We start from the raw sequence: 17,775 nt of genomic DNA on the forward strand, positions 1-17,775 counted from the left end.
TCGCCGAACCTACTGGTAGTGGGCCAAGTGCCGTCAGCGTCTTCCCAGAGGGAGGGGCAGTATGGGAAAGGAACGCGGGCATGATGAGCGGCGTTGCAGCCAGTAGTGGAAGAAGATGAACGCGCGAGCACTGTGGCACGAGCCCATCTCTGTGACTACGTGACGTGTACAATCAGGCACGCACTAGGCGCACCCTTAGTAAACCTGAACCGTGGAGCAGCCGTGATTTCAGGGATGAGTACTCGTCTAGCAGCCTGGAGGCCAGGGCTCGATTCCCACCCAGACAAAAATGCACCAAATTTTCTTTTCATAGCCTCTAATTTGCTTTATTTACAGGAACCTCGTTGACATATGTGGCATCAATCCGAGCTATTTGCGGCGTCGGCCATTTTTCGGCATGGCGCAGTTTCACCAAGGTCACGCCAAGGGCACCGCCAACATAGACACCCAATGCTTTCGCCTTGTCTGGAAGTGATCGTCCAAGAATAGAGCCCTAGGTGCCCGCCGTGCACTAGACCAGTGCCGGACAGTTACGGTGCGGTCTATCAAGCAATCCTCTCCCTTTCTCGCGGATTGGCATGCAACCGCGAAGGATTTTTCTTTTGTATCTATTAGTGCCAAAAATTTCTGAGCACACTTTCCGGTTTTATCTTGCGTTCGGGGGTATTAGCTTAAAAGGTATCAAGGAAGCTCAAAGAAATCTGTAGTCAGATTTTTTAGCTTAGTGAACCCGCAATGCTTACCATATGCGTAAACAAAATTTTGTAGTTTAACCAGAGCAAGTGCGAAGGCTTTTCAAGTTAGCGTACTTAGCATCACCTTCATTTCTTCGGCTCAAAGGTCGACTTTACGTTGCATTTTCACTCTTGTTGACATAAAAGATCTGCCGCCAGAAAACCAAATATGTAGTCGAAAAAGCGAAAGTACCCGGGGTCCTTTACGAGACTGAAAAACCGCCGCTTGAGATGTGGGAAACAGCAGTAAAACGAATGGAGCAAACACTCGGAAGCTTAGCAACACCAGTTAAATCACTAAAACACAAAAAAGAGACATCATCAAAACAAGAGCATGAGCATCTATGCATGTCTTGTCGCACGATCAGCTGTCATTCCCCGCAGTGCGATGAATAGACTCACTACGTTAGTCAATATATATTTATGGGGAAACAAGCTGCCGCCTGAAAGAAAATAATTCCTTCAATTACCTAGATGCAAGGGAGGTCTAACCACCGTATTCAGAAACGCATCTTCAGTTGAAGCCCATGCTTGACTTGATCTAAGTGACGCCTGGCGTGAATGTGCCCACGACGATCACAGCGTTACCTCCGGCGCGTTCATGACAGTAATCACTTAAATCAAGTCAACCATGGGCTTTGACTTATGATGCATTTCTTAGCCTCCAAAACACAAAAACAATCGCGTATATACTAGCCATGAAAGCAACATAAAGCAGGATTTAGAACGAAAATTTTAAAGGACGTGATCTTGTTGTGCATTAGCTAAGCATGCTCAGAATGTACTTCGACATAGAACAACACCAAGGTCCACCGGCACAACAACGATCGGCATTCTACAAAATTATAACAAACATGATGAAGATAATAAATGAAGAATTCCGGGAAATATGCATACAGGAAACAGCAGCAACGCAGTAAAATGAATTCTTCGCATGCAAAAGATTTACGCCAGGAGCGAAACAAAAGACCGATAAAAAGAAATGGTCAGTCTGGTTCAGGACACCGATGCCGCAAGAAGTCAAAGACTTCAAATGTAAAGGGCGATGTGGAACATCCCTTACAAAAGAAAGGCTTCATAAATTCCGTATTACAACAAACAAAAAACACCGCATATCCACGGGGTGAATGATGATGAGTGGGCGAAGCTCCGGAGGGAATCATCGGTAAACCGTGAATCTTCCGTGTAATTCGCCCAGTCTCGCCGCACTAAATCGAACGATTGACTTCCACCAATGACACGCGCCATATGTGACGTCATTCCTATTTTATAACAGCGCCCTTCATTATAATTGCACCATCTCCCGCTTAAGGGGACGCTAGCACAAACGCTTTAGAAACGTGCAGTACTCTCTAGTAAGGGGGAGAGGCCACAGCGTCTTACGCAGCCGTTTACACATGCCGGAACGTGCACCGCGTTTGCCGACGCCATCAGCGTTTATGAATACGGGGGTAAGGCGGAGAGGCCACAGCGTCTTACACCAGCTTCTTACACGGGCCGTAACGCGCTAGCACAAACGCGTTAGAAACGCGCAGTCTTTCGTTAATGTTGGGTATTTATTGTCATCGTGGTGCGTGTGTCCATGTGCGCTTCGTGGTGTAGTGGTTAGCGCCGCGCGTTCGGAAGCGAGGGGTCCCTGGTTCGATTCCGCGCTACGGGAAACCCCGGCTCGGATGTTTTCGACGAGATCAGAACGGGAAACTCGTCGATAAGCATCGGAAGTCTTTACCACCTTCTCTCCTCGCAATGTTTTTATATGAATACGCATTTCGTGCCGCAGCTAAACGTCGCCTCCGCTGCCTTCCTCCCGTCCCACCACGGTCTTTCGTGCGACGGAAGAAGTCGCGTTTGCTCTCTCTCTCTCTCTCTCTATATATATATATATATATATATATATATATATATATATATATATATATATATATATATATATATTAAATATTGTAAGCACTATTAACGTACTTCGTCCTTTTCATTTGTACATAGCCATCATCACCTTCCCTGTTCTTCTACTTCTTCGCGCATGAGCTGGGGCGTTTGCTTTTTGGAATAAAAAGCACTTGACAGCTCGGTCGGTCTCGGTCTTATTAAGTGGTGGAGGTACGTCAAGACCCCGACGTCCTCTCGCGTTCCCGTCCTCCCTGGAGCTACGTTCCGGTCGCCGCCTGCGCCCGGTTACCCCTACTATGATGGACACTTCCAACCCCGGCTCTTCCGGCGCCTCTAACCCTACCGCACAAACGACTGCGCCTGCGGTTCCCTCTTGGACTGTGACGTGCCCTCAACGCGATCCCCCTGTCTTTGCGGGACGCCGCGGTGATGAAGTCGACGATTTGATCGACAACTACGACCGCGTGAGTTCTTGCAATAAGTGGAACGATACCCAGAAATTGAGGCACGTCGCATTCTACTTGACCGGTGTTGCACAGACGTGGTATTTCAATCATGAATCCGACATCGCGGATTGGTCCACGTTTACCGCCAAGCTGCGGCAAGTCTTCGCTTCCTCGTCTAGCCGTGCAGAAGTCGCCAAGCAGAAGCTGGGCACGCGCCTCCAACTTCCGCAAGAGTCTTACACCTCATACATAGAGGATGTCTTGGCTCTGTGCCGCCGTGCGAACCCTAGCATGACGGAAGCCGAACGCGTGCGATACATATTAAAAGGCATTGGGTCTGTCGCGCTCAACACCTTAATCGTGCAAAATCCGGCTTCTGTCCAAGACATCACTGCCACGTGTCAGCGCCTGGACGAGATGCAGTCTCTTCGTCTTCAACATGACAGTAGCGATCCTCAGGTTCCCCATTCTTCAGATCTCCGTGCTCTCATCCGCACCATCATCCGCGAGGAGCTTCAAATATTAGACCTGAGGCGTTCACCTACTGCCTATGCCCCAACCCCCACCTTCGACTTGCGCGAGGTCGTAAAGCAGGAGTTGACAGCGATGACTACACCCACGACGCATCTTGCTCCGGTAGCGCGCCCCTCACCTACCTACGCGGATGTTGCTTCGCTCCCCACCCCTACCGTGACCTCCGTGCCTCCTGACGTTACCTATGACCCTTTGGTTTCGATGGGAACCAGAGCACTTGCTGCGCCATCCTACCCTCAGTGGCGTCCACCTCGTCCGGTTTGTTTTTACTGTGGTATACGCGGCCATATATCTCGCTTCTGCCGCCGTCGCCAGCAGGATGAAAGACGAGGCTATGCTGAGCACGAGAGAGACCGCACTCGCCGACCAGACTCCTACTATCCCGGTTCGTACTCGTTCCCTCAGCAGCGTTCACCGTCTCCTCCAGCTGCTCCCAATCTGCCTCATAGTTCCCGTTCGGCCAGACGACGTTCTCCTTCGCCTTACCGGCGCTCTACATCGCCGTTTCGCCCCACTTCCCATCTTGCCGACCAGCACTCGGAAAACTAACTGTTGCAGTTTTTGGAGGGGAAACTGCTTCCTATCGGTCTTCAAAAATTCCTCCTGTTCGCCCGGCCAACATGCTTTATGTAACTGTTGAAGGTGTTCCCGCGTCTGCTCTCATCGATACCGGGGCCGCCGTTTCTGTTCTTCGTAGTGATCTGTGTTCACGGCTCCGGAAAGTGAAAACGCCTTATCTTGGACCTATTTTGCGTGGTGCTAATGCACCACGCAAAATGCATACGTATGAATGTATGCATTCATACACCCCGACGGACAGCGTACTGCTCGTGTTTTCATCGACGGCATTCGCCACCACATTGAGTTTATCGTGCTTCCAACGTGTATCCATGAACTTATCTTGGGTTGGGACTTCCTACATTCTGCTTCAGCCGTCATTTCACGTAGAGAGGAAGTTGTCCACATCGCGGATACAGCGCTTGCACCTGTTGCAGATTCTTCACCTTCATGCGTGAACTTGGCCATTGATGAAGACTACGTCCTGCGTCCTGGTCACGAAGACGTTGTATCCGTAACATCCCGGCAGATCGCCGACGGAGACGCTCTAGTCGCCCCTTCTTCCCTCTGTACTTCTCGTGGAATCCTCATTGCCGCCTGTCTCGTCCGGTTTTCACGTGGCCGCGCCCTTCTTTCTGCCTGCAACACGACCCCAGATCCTGTGATGCTGCCCAAAGGGATGACTGTGGCAACCCTCGCCGACACTCAACCTATCTCTATAGTCACGCTTTGCCCTTCTTCATCGCCAGCACCTACCTCAGGTTTGGATGATTCCTTCCCTCCCCCAGCCGTTCTTGGTTCTGACCTAACCGCCGCGCAGTCCGAAGCCTTACTGGCGGTCTTAGCGAAGCACAAAGCCTGTTTCGATAGCTGTTCCCCTGTGTTGAGCCAAACTTCTGTGGCTTCACACCGCATCGAAACCGATGGTTCCGCTATCATACGACGACGCCCTTATCGTGTCTCGCCGTCCGAACGGAGGGTCATTGAACAACAGGTTGCTGACATGCTTGCGCGGAAGATAATTAGACCTTCATCTCGTTCCTGGGCTTCTCCCGTGGTTCTGGTAAAGAAAAAGAATGGCTCCGTTCGCTTTTGCGTCGACTATCGAGCGCTCAATAAGATCACACGCAGGGACGTATATCCAATACCTCGAATCAACGACGCTTTGGACACACTGCAAGGGGCGGAATATTTCTCCAGCCTTGATCTTCGATCAGGCTATTGGCAAATTCCGATGAACGAGACTGACAAAAAAAAGACCGCATTCGCTACACCAGACGGACTTTATGAATTTAACGTGATGCCTTTTGGTCTTTGTAACGCTCCCGCCACATTTGAGCGCATGATAGATAACGTACTTCGTGGACTAAAATGGAAGACCTGCCTCTGTTATCTGGACGATATTGTCATCTTTTCGTCTAACTTCAGCCAACATCTTCATCGATTAGACGAAGTTCTCAAGTGCCTTGCAAATGCTGGTCTCCAGATCAATACAAAAAAATGCAAATTTGCAAGCAAGACTATAAAAGTATTGGGCCACGTCGTCTCAAAAGATGGCATCCAGCCAGACCCCGAAAAGATTAGTGCTGTTCTCCACTTTCCTCGGCCCCAGCAGCAGAAAGATCTACGTAGTTTCCTCGGCTTGGCTTCATATTTTCGTCGATTTATACGCAACTTTGCTGCCATAGCAGCTCCTCTACACAAGCTACTGGTTACCGGTGCCTCTTTCACATGGACTAACGAATGCGAATCAGCTTTTCAAGCTCTTAAGCAACATCTTACTTCCGGAACAGTGCTTCGCCACTTCGATGATCGAGCCCCCACCATACTCCATACTGACGCAAGCGCACAAGGTATTGGCGCAGTACTTCTGCAACGTAATGCAGCCTCGAAAGAGCAAGTCATCGCATATGCCAGCCGAACACTTTCTCCAGCTGAGCGGAACTACACCATTAAAGAGCAAGAGTGCCTGGCTATCGTCTGGTCGATTCAGAAATTTCGCCCATACCTTTACGGCCGCCACTTCACCATCGTCACCGACCATCATGCTCTGTGTTGGCTGTCATCAATGAAAAACATGTCAGGACGCTTAGGACGCTGGATACTCTGCTTGCAGGAATATGACTTTGCAATAACGTACAAGTCTGGAAAAAGTCATCATGATGCAGACGCATTGTCTCGCTGCCCACTCTCGCTCTCTCCCGGTAACGCGCCGTCGCCTTCCCCACCACGTCGTTCCGATGCTACGCCTGCCTCACACCAGCTCTCGATAACGCCCCTGGACCTAGCTACGCTTTCATCACGCACTGATCTCGTCTTGCTTCAGCGGGCCGACTCCTACTGTCGAACTCTCATGGATCGCCTTAGTGGATTCGCCGAACCACCCAACAGCCGCTTGCGACGCCAACTTCGACAATTCCGCCTGCAAAGTGGCGTGCTACACCGCTACGTTTATCACCCAACAGGTCACCGGTGGGTCCCAGTTCTACCTCGCTGCCTTCGCCGGCGCGTATTAGAGGCACTTCACGACGACGCATCGGCTGGCCACTTAGGCTTCCACAAGACTTACGACCGCATCAAGACCCGCTGCTTCTGGCCTGGCCTATCCACAACGGTGGCCAAATATATTGCCTCCTGTGCGTCATGTCAGCACCGAAAACGCTCGACTTCCCCTCCTGCCGGTTTACTACAACCTCTGCCTTGCCCGGACGCACCTTTTGAATTTGTTGGCATTGATTTATATGGTCCCTTGCCTTTGACACCCTCTGGTCACCGTTGGATTGTCACTTCGGTCGACCATTTAACCAGATATGCCGAGACTGCCCCTCTGCGAGCCGGTACCGCGTCTGAGGTTGCTGACTTTTTCTTGCGCTCCATCGTCTTGCGCCACGGGGCTCCTCGCGTTCTTCTGAGTGACCGTGGCAAGGCGTTTATTTCCCAAGTTCTCGAAGAAGTTCTTCGGGCCACTGATACCGTGCACAAATCTACTTTTACCTATCATCCGCAGACCAATGGCCTCACTGAGCGCTTCCACCGTACGCTGTCTGACATGATTTCCATGTACATCCGGCCTGACCACACTAATTGGGATAAAATTCTTCCTTTTGTGACATTCGCCTATAATACTGCTATTCAACGGACTACCGGTTACAGCCCTTTCTTCCTTGTATATGGAAGATTTCCTTCCACCATATTTGACAGAGAATTCTTTTTAGCACCTTCTTCGCCTACCGCGTCCCTTCCAGAAGATTTTGCTGCCAGAGTTGCACATTGCCGTCAAATCGCCCGGCAAAGCACGGAAGCTACCCAAGCTGAGCGCAAACGTCGCTGCGACAACAAACGCCGTGACCTCCGTTTTCACCCTGGACACCAAGTCCTGCTTTGGACTCCAGCCCGAACTCCAGGCCTCTGTGAGAAGTTCCTTCAACGCTATATTGGCCCATACACCGTTGTGCAGCAAACATCTGCAGTGAACTATCTCGTGCGCCCAGTACACTCCGTCACTGACCGGCGCCGCCGGAATGCCGAAATTGTTCACGTCTCGCGGATGAAGCCCTTCACTCCCCGTTTAGATAATCTGTAATCTGCGGCCAGGCTGGCCGCTTCCATGACGGGGGGAAGTTAGTGTAAGCACTATTAACGTCCGAGACCGAGACCGACCGAGCTGTCATGCGCTTTTTATTCCAAAAAGCAAACGCCCCAGCTCATGCGCGAAGAAGTAGAAGAACAGGGAAGGTGATGATGGCTATGTACAAATGAAAAGGACGAAGTACGTTAATAGTGCTTACAATATATATATATATATATATATATATATATATATATATATATATATATATATATATATATATGGTGATTGTAAAGGAGGAAAGAGACGCTTAATCCTGCAGCCCTCCAGGGAGCACGGCGCAGAACCCGCGTTTGCTAACCGCCGTGCGTTCTCTCCCTGTGAAAGCGCGCGAGGGACGCGCGCTTTCACTCGCACATAAAGCATACGGCGGGCGGCGACGATTTCATCGCCGTTGGACGTCATATGGAACCTCACGGCGACGGCGACGACGACGGCAGAAATCGGCTTTGAGTGTCCATATAATTGCTATCGCAATAAAAAGATTAGTGAAAGAAAATCACGGCTTCAACGAAATGGTAAGTTTCCCTTAAGACACCGATGCCGCAAGAAGTCAAGGGTCAAGGACGTCGAGCGGAAAACACGACGCGAATTATTTCTGCAAAAGCAAGACAATTGCTACATTCGGCTCCTACCGGGCTCTGACTCGGTTTGTAGCGATGCTGAGCCCGCTCTTTATCGAAGCCAGAGAAAGCGTAACAAGCCGAATGGGCAGCCGCTCGCCGAAGCAATCGGAGGCCGGAAGAGGAAATACGTCAGCACGCGTTCTGTTACAAACAAACAAGGCATGCAGATGCTGACGTCACGCCAAGAAAGTAAACTGCAGGAGCCACATGCCTAGAACTCCGACAGATCTCTATCGCACTCTTGGGTCGAAAGTGAGAATTCCAGTCTGGAAATTCCACTTCGAAATCTCGGGATGCATTGATGCAGTTCTCTTATACTCTGACTTGGAGCAACCGTATTGGGGTATACTCATAGGAACGTTTGCTGAGCCATTTATAGTTTGCTCTGTTACATCAAAAGATGCCCTTATTAATATTTTCCCATTTTCCATGATTCATTTATTTCACCTTCAATAAATTATAAATTTAGAAAATTCTGAAAGTTAAACCAATAATTCACAGTTTTAATATTATTAACATTATTATTCAATATTAAATACACATTTTTTACGTCTACCCTTTACTGTACTTAATAAGATCATATTGCTTATCCTCTCTAGGCAAGGCTGACTGCCTTAGTATAGATTACTTTATTTCGTTTCTTATCTGTTTATCTCCCATCTTCAATTAATCATTTACTTTTCCTTTCTTATTACCTATTTATTATTAACTAACTTATTTTAACTTTGAATAATATAGCACCCGGTTTGTGCTGTATCCCATACAGTTGGTTTGTACGATTAATTGAGGCTGCATCATCATCAGCCTCCGAGCGCTCTTAGCTGAAACGGGGTGCTCTAAAAGAACAAGCCGAATGTGTTCATGGGGCTTGATTTTGACTAGCCGAATGTAATTCCAGAGCACTCTGGAGTGCTTTTAAATCAGGCAGCATAATGGACCATATAGGGCCACGTATAAGTTCGGCATAACAACAAACGAAAAATGGCCCACTGCTCAAAAATAATATACAGGAAAAAACGCACTCTTCTAACGCAGCTCAGCCCGCCCAAACGGGAGGATGGAGCGAAAGACCATTAAAGTGCATTACGACAACAAATACTCAAGGTAAGCGCAATTTCTTAGAACAAATAATTACTGTTATTACAATATTCGACATTTTGAAAAGAAGGAATGTAGCAGTAGTAATAAAAAAGACCCTAAATCAGCGTTTCCCAGTTTAAAAAATGCTTTTACTATGGGACTTTCTGTCAAACGAAATTGAAAAGGAGGGGGAAATCGTTTTTTCTACGATACTGGCACACAAGATTTTTCAAGAGTTATACAGTACTAAAAAAACGCACAAACGCAAATAATGTGTACTGAACGGCAAAAAAACTATCTTCAAAGAATGCATTACAAACGTTATATAATTTATAATGCCACATTTATTGCATTTGATTGTAATGTGTTGCCAAAAAGCAGTTATTTGTCAAGTGTCCGCTACAGATCTATGTGATTGCATGCAGTTGTATGTGATTAGACTAATTGTATAACGTCCACAAAACGTCTCACCTAATTAGGATCATGTAGGTTCTAAATATTAGGGGTGGGCGAAATTCTAAGTTTCGAATACGAATCGAATACTGCACATTGACTATTCGTATTCGTATACGAACATAAACTATTCGGTGTTTTTGATTATCCGCAACTCAGCAAACATTTCGCTACCACCGACTGTTAAAGTCTGGTTATTATTCTCCGTCTGCCAAACCAAGTATTGGCCATTATCAGAAGTGAAACGCCTGCAAAGGTGATCGCTTCAACGCAGAAGCAAAATTGGAAATGCAAGCTTTGTTTTCGGTTTCACGGCGGAAGCCTACATCACAACCTCTGATTTTATTGCGATAGCAATTATATGGCCACTTCAACCGGATTTCTGCCGTCGCCGTCGCCGGGAGGTTTCGTATAGATTCCAATGGCGATAAAATCGTCGCCACGCGCCCTATGCGCGAGTGAAAGCGCGCGGGGGACGCGCCCTATCACGGAGAATCAACGCACGGCGGAAAGCAAACCCGACCGTCGCGCGAAAGGCGGTGGGGGTATGGGGGGAGGGAGGCGGGGCGACGCTGTGCTACGGCACCAAATGCGTATCTTGCAACCGAGCGCAAGGGGAACTGGCAACGCAATTTCCCGCGCAACAGCAAAAAAGCGGGAAGGCAGCGCGGGTAGCAGGGGGGGGGGGGGGGGGGGGGGAGCAGCTTCTACTCTGTCAACAAATACGCTTGCACTGGCTGTGGTGGCGGTCGCCCGCACCGTATCTTATCTCCACACGGCTCTGACCTTTGTATGCGCTGTGCATTCGCTGATCAGTTTCGGTTGAAGAGATAGACCGCACGATTCTTCGCCCGCTGCAGTGGCTGCGCTTGCTGCCAGCGTTCTGACAGTCGTTGTCTACGGCCCTTCAGTGTGATCTATTCATGTTTGCTTGTGCGCGATGATACCACGCTTGTCAATTCAGTTAGACAGCGAATGTGTCCAAGTTTATGCAGCCGATAAAACTACTATCCCTACTCCGAATAGCTAGCTCTCTACCAATTTGCTATCGCAATTGATGCTTCGCCTTTCGGGCGAAACTGCGACATTTTTTTTTTTTTGCATGTATTCTGTCGTGTTTTGTTTTTGGCACTCTAGTCCAGTAAACGTCTTCAGGACGAAAGCCTTAGGTGTCTATGTTGGCGGTGCCCTTGGCATGACTGCGCCATGACTAAATATGGCCGATGCCGCAACAAATGCTCGGATTGGCTTCCCATTTCTCAGAGAGGTTCTGAGATGTGACACCAATTAGTGGTTCCGAAAGAAAATGTCGCACATTTCTGTCTGGGTGGGAATCGAACCCGGGCTTCCGGGGAACGAGACGAGCACGCTTCCCCGAAGCTACGGCGGCTTTCTTTTTTTCATTATATTTATTCCATTAACATGTAACACCAATGAAACACTCACCAATTGTGCATAGTCATAGAATGGCGGGCACAATGGCAGTCACACACAGCAGAGGCACTGTGCATACTTTATGTGGCAATGCTGGTTCCGCTTTCGAGGGTGGCAAGGACAAGCACGTCACCAAAATGGGGTACCAGTCCGGTTGAACATCAAGTCCATCATAAACGTGTCTTAGGTGCACAGTCATTTGGATGAAATTCACCCTTGCAGGCACAACCGGTTCGGCGTTGCGGTCCATCCTTCACGCTTTCCACAAACTGTGCATTTCCATGAGAAAACACACGTCGAAAGGTGCATTGTTTTCAGAGGTCGGCTGCAGGTATGGCACAGTGTGAGGGTTGTTTTCAAATTCTTTCTGTAGAGTCCATTGGAGGACATCTCGAAACCGGATGGCGTCATTGCAGCCAGTAAAACCATGTTCAATTGTCTCCGGCGCATCACAAAGACGGCAGTTAACAGAAGACATAAATACCCATTTTCGGTAGCCATGTTTTTACAAATAAGGTTTCACTAGGAATTTTATAGGAGAATGTGTTGCAGCACAAGGGGATATAGACATTTTACGAACTCACCATAGTACATCGTGGCCTGGCGATTTAGTGTATAGTGATCGGTAAAATGGAGGCGGATTCAGGATGGACATTAAATTTTTATATAACATTTTACGCAACACGGAGTACTAGTATCGAGTGGAAAACCAAACTGTCAGGACACGAACCACCAAGTAAACCCCTTGAATGAACCCCCACAAGCATAAACGCGAAGAAAAATTTGAAGAAACTAAATCAGGTAAAGCATCAACAAGTGTGACTTGCATGAATGACCGAATTATAAAATGCGAAGTATCACGAAAAGAAAAGAAACGAGACACTATTTGCCGCACGTAAAGACGCACTAAGCCCAGCTCACCCTCACTAACGGGCTTTAAAAAATTATCTCCCCTCATGGGCTCAAAAGTGAAAGACCATATGAAAGTTGCAAAAATTCGGTTAATGCGTTGTATGTAGAGGAGCCTGGCACAGTGAGTAACTTGCAATACGTACTAAATTTTTGTTGCCCAAAACATCACATTAGACCCTGCTCTGTCGGCAAAATGCCTAAGAGGAGAATTATGGAGATAACGTATTACTGGCAAAGCTATAGTATACAGTACAAACAATAGTGAAACGGGCACAAAAATCTGGTTAAATTGGACCGTGTTCACTCTGCAGAAGATGTGGCCGGTATGACCAGTATGGCGGAACGTTAGGTTAGCCCCACTGCGTCGTCTGTTTCGTCTTATTGGTGATCGTCGTTCGTCTTTGTCCCTCTCATGGCACCGTGACATAACCCCCGGCGGCGAAAGCGCCGACCCGGCGCCTTCTAGATGGCGACCGCATGGTATGGCTTAGTGCGACCCACGTGGACGATATCAGATGACGTGGACAACGGGGAACCATCGGCTGAAGCTATTTCATAAGTGACATCACTGAGCTGTCGGAAGACGGCGGTAAGGGCCAGACTAGTGGGCGAGCAGTTTTTCCGATAGGCCCACACGTCATGAAGGAGTCCAAAGGAGGACGAGGTCGCCGGCAGAGAACTGGACATCACGACGACGGTTGCCATAAAGAGACTTGTGTCTTGCCTGCGACTCAGAAATGCGGCGGTGGGCAATCTGGCTCGCCTTGGCGGCTGTAGCTATGGCGTCGCGAGCATACTCAGACCGAGACTCGAAAGCAGTTGGCAGGAGCGTGTCGAAATGCAATGTCGGGTAACGACCAAAGAGGAGATAGAAGGGGGAGTAGAAAGCGGTGTCGTGACGGGACGAGTTGTACGCGAACGTCACAAACGCGGGAGCGCGGCGTCCCAGTCACAATGATTTGAGCAGACATACATCAAGAGCATATCTGTAAGTGTTCGGTTCAGGCGTTCAGTGAGGCCGTTTGTTTCAGAGTGGTATGCAGTCGTGAACTTGTGTTTCGTATGGCGGAACGTTAGGTTAGCCCCACTACAACGTCTCTTTCGTCTTGTAGGTGATCATCTTCTTTGTCCCTCTTGTGGCCCGCCGCCTTTACGTTGCTAACAAATTACGTCCTAATTACACCCTTAAAGCTGTCTTCCTTAAGTTTCGTTATTGTAGGTGTAGTTATGAAAGTGTCGCGCGAAAGTGTTCTGCGTTCAACAAGTCCTTCAAACCACAAGTTCTCACGACCTGGGCTCTGCAGATCGTCTGTACCGAGGCCACCTAGAGGCCAAGGCCTTCAGATCTACTCTGTCTGAAATTTTGAATAAAGTTGTTTCCTCCTCCTCTCCAAACCACACATTCATGGCGTAGCGCAGGACAGTTAGTGTCTTGGTTAGTCACAACGTCCCTGATTACCGCATACAGAAGTACTTTGGGCCACGGTAAGCGCAATGACTTGGACAAAGTATCGAAGCATTCTCGGGAAACAGCTCAACAGAAAAAATGGATGAAAAGCAGTATGGCACAAATGTGATGGCATGAAAGTGGCACTCGCAATACGAGAACGGGCCCTTTGGAGGTGCCGGGGCGTCGCCACATTAGCCTCTTGACCGCTGTAATTATCTGTGACACCCCCAAAAAGCATTACATAAAATGCAGTACTTATATTTCTACTAACATGCGAGCCCATAGGGGAGGCAGATAGAATAGTAGAGAGGAGGGGGAGAGAAGCCGGCGAATGCGTAGGACCGACCCAGTCGCAAAACGAGTGAAAAAGTCGCAGTTTCGTTCGAAAGGCGAAGCGCCTTGCAATCTCACCGGCTGCAGTTCATAAATTGAAATATTGTGCCGTAAAGCAATTCATTAAGAAATTAATTAGTGCATTTTAGGCAGTTGGTGTAACCTGTGTTTGATTTCTCATGCAAATAATGTCCGCCTCTTTGAAGGACCCTGCTCAGGGGCTATAATTATGTTATCTGCAACAGGCGATCTGTAAAAATCACGCAAAACTTAAAAATGATCACCCCGCATAGTCACGACCCGCTTTGAGAGATACTCCTAAGAAAGAAGTTACAGAAGTTAGCAATAAGCTTGTCCTCTCGGATTCCGCCGAACCTATAATGACGGGGCTTGTTCTTCAACCATTTTTCGATATAAATTCGTGTATTCCCAGGATTAAGCAAGAACAGCTCAAAGGTATTTATTCTCCAGCAATACATAGGCTGCTATGCGTAGTCATCAAGAACTCGACAAACACCAGATGCTATATATAAGCAAAGAATAATAACCGAGGAATCCACTCGACCATGCCGTCAAAGACCGTGATAGGTTCCGACAAGAAAGCAAGAGGCCATAAAGCGACAAGTTGACGAAATGCTACCCGATGAAGTCATCCAGCCGTCGAATAGCCGTCGGGCGTCTTCTGATAACTTACTGAAGGAGAAGCGTCGAACTCTGAGGTTTTGCGTCGATAATCGTCACCTAAGCAAAGTTACGAAAAAAGGATGTATACCCCGTCCCACGTAGAGATGACACACTGGACCGACTCTGCAACGCAAAGAATTTTTTGTCGATGGATCTCAAGGCCGGTTACTGGCAAGTCGAATTCGACGAACGGCATCGAGAGATGGCAGCCATTATCAGGCCGGACGGCCTCTATGAGTTAAAATTCATGTCATTCGGTCTTTGCTCCACCCCTGCAAAGTTCCAGCGCCTAGTGGGCACAGTGTTGGCTGGCTTGGAGTGGCAGACCTGCCTGGTTTACTTGGTGGACGTCGTAGTTGTTTCCGCCAGTTTTGACGATCACGTGAGGCGCCTCGGAAAAGTACTGGAGGCAATCAAGACATCCAGACTCACCCTGAAACCGGAAAAGCACTGCATTGCGTACGAAGAGCGGCTGTTCCTGGGCCATGTCATGGATGGAGACCGCCCCGACCCGCACAATACAGCTGCCATCGCAAAGTTCCAGCATCGACAAGAAGGCAGTGCGCAGATTCCTTCAAAATGAATTTCCAGGATGACACCAGTCTCGAGATATTATTTCCCAAAGTGAAAGACGAAATACATGGGCGTTCCAGTTACCTTGTGCTTTAATATATAAAACAGCATTTTGGTAAAAAAAGTAAGTGGAATATTAGTGCAACGGCGAGTTTGATGGCGCATATCTCCAAACTGGTGTCATCCTGAAAATTCATTCCAAGTGGATACGCCTGACAAGCTCACCGGCTACAATTCGTAAATTGCAATATGTGTCGTAAACTAATTAACTAAGAAGTAAATTAGTGAATTTTTTTAATTAGTTTTATATGTGTTTTGAGTTCTCGTGCTACTAATGTCCGCCTCATCGGATAACCCAGATCAATGAATCAATGATAAGATTTATGTTACCTGCCACAGGCGACTGCTAAAAATTCCGCAAAACTTAAATATGAACGCCCCGTATATTTACGGGAAAACAAGCCACCGCCTGTAAGAAATGAATTACTTCAGTTACCTAAATACAGGGGAGGACTAAAGGCCCCAAAACACCCAAACAATCACGTGTATACTAGCCATTAAAACAACATTAAGAAGAATTTAGGACGAAACTTTTCAAAGACGTGATCTTGTTGCATATTGGCTAAGTATGTTCGGGAAGTACTTCGACATCAAACAACACAAGGGTCCACCGGCACAACGATCGGCATTCTACAAAAAACTGTATTTTACTTAAAGTAGTAAGTAAAAATCCCAAAAGAGCTGTGTTTCCCGCTATTAAAAAATTACTTTTCTTGTGTGAGGTGCTGTAAAATGAATTAGAGAAAAACTGCAAAGCGGCCTTTCTAAGACGATGCCACATAATTTTTTTTTCAAAATAAATAAAGGCAAACTTGAAATGCAAGTGATACTATACTGAGTAAAACGGAAACAAACACACACACCGAAATAATGTAATAAGAATAAAAAGAAAAAATTGAAATGTGATTTGCGAAGTGTGCGATACAAATCTTGTATAATTGTATAATGTCGTATACGAATGCACTAGGTTGAAATGTATTGGCAAGAGTAATAGTAGGAGTAGTAGTAGTAGAAAACTGTATTTCTTGTTTTATAATGAATTCCCAGAGGGGGGAGCCGTAAGACCAGGGCCCCATTTGCTGCTGCTATCCGGCTGGCCCAGTCGATCAGGTGTCGCTGGTCGTCAAGAACCAATTTCAGAAGTGTCTGCTACATAGTAATGCGGTTGTGTTATTCCGTATAACATTGATGAAACGTCGGAAAGATTTGAGAGTATGCAGCTGGTAAACATTATACAAGAATCAATAAACTTCCCCTTTTAAAGTGATGGGTCGCACACAAAAGATTAGCTCGGTCTTCCAACATTGGATGGAATTGCCCTTGACATCTGGCAACAAGCGTCTCCCGTCACGATGGATGGTCTGCGCAGTGCTGTATTTAAGCGTCAGTCTGTCACTGGATGGTTTGGGCTCGACACCACGGGAAGGATGCCACGCTTACGGCCCTTGCTCTTTCAGGTTGGTTACTTGGAAAATGCTTCTTGTATAAGAAGCAGCAACCGTTGTTTCCTTGCGGTGTCGTGCCCACCAGAACTTAGTGGTATATTGAAGCGACTCTTATGTTGCGCGTATGTATGTGGTGCCATGCGTGAACTTTTATTAATGCTAGCGGGTGACGTAGAGTCGAATCCTGGTCCTATGAATAAGGCGGAGGCTGACGTATTCGCCCTTGCCCTTAATGAAATACGTGATCTCAAAGAAAGTTACGAAGCTTTATTTTCTAAACATGCTACCGCTGAGATCGAAATTAAACAGCTGAAGCGCAAAGCCGAAATGCTTGAAAAAGCCAACGTTGTGCGTCTTGCTGACGGGGCTGGTGTTGATGCTGACGCCCTACATGTCATGTCTGACAAACTGAAAGCAGCTGACAATGAAATTAAAAGTTTAAGTACCAAGGTGAATTCCCTTGAAGAAAGAAATGACTCTCTGTCTGTGACCGCACCTCCTGGTTCAGTTGAAGTTTTACGTGATGTGTCGAACCAGCTCTCCAAAATTACGAATAGGTGCGATGATGCCGAAAATAGGTTGCGTCGGTCTAACCTTCTTTTTTTTGGCCTAGAAGATGGCCCCAATGAGAATTGGGCAGTCTCAGAAGATAAGATAGTGAAGTTTTGTTCCGATCACCTAGGCCTTTCCATAACAAGTCAGCAATTAGAGCGTGTGCACAGGCTGGGGAGATTTAACACGGATAAACGAAGGCCTATCATTGCCAAGTTTACATTTTTCAAGGACAAAGAATTGATTTTGTCAAATGCGCGTAAGCTTAAGGGTTCTGCTTTTTACATACGTGAAGATTTTTCTACGACAACGCGACAAGCGCGCCGTAAGCTCCTGGAATACGCAAAGGTTCAAAACAAGCACTTCAAACTATCCGTGGATAA

Source organism: Dermacentor silvarum, chromosome 6, assembly GCF_013339745.2.
Source record: "Dermacentor silvarum isolate Dsil-2018 chromosome 6, BIME_Dsil_1.4, whole genome shotgun sequence".
Taxonomy (NCBI): domain Eukaryota; kingdom Metazoa; phylum Arthropoda; class Arachnida; order Ixodida; family Ixodidae; genus Dermacentor; species Dermacentor silvarum.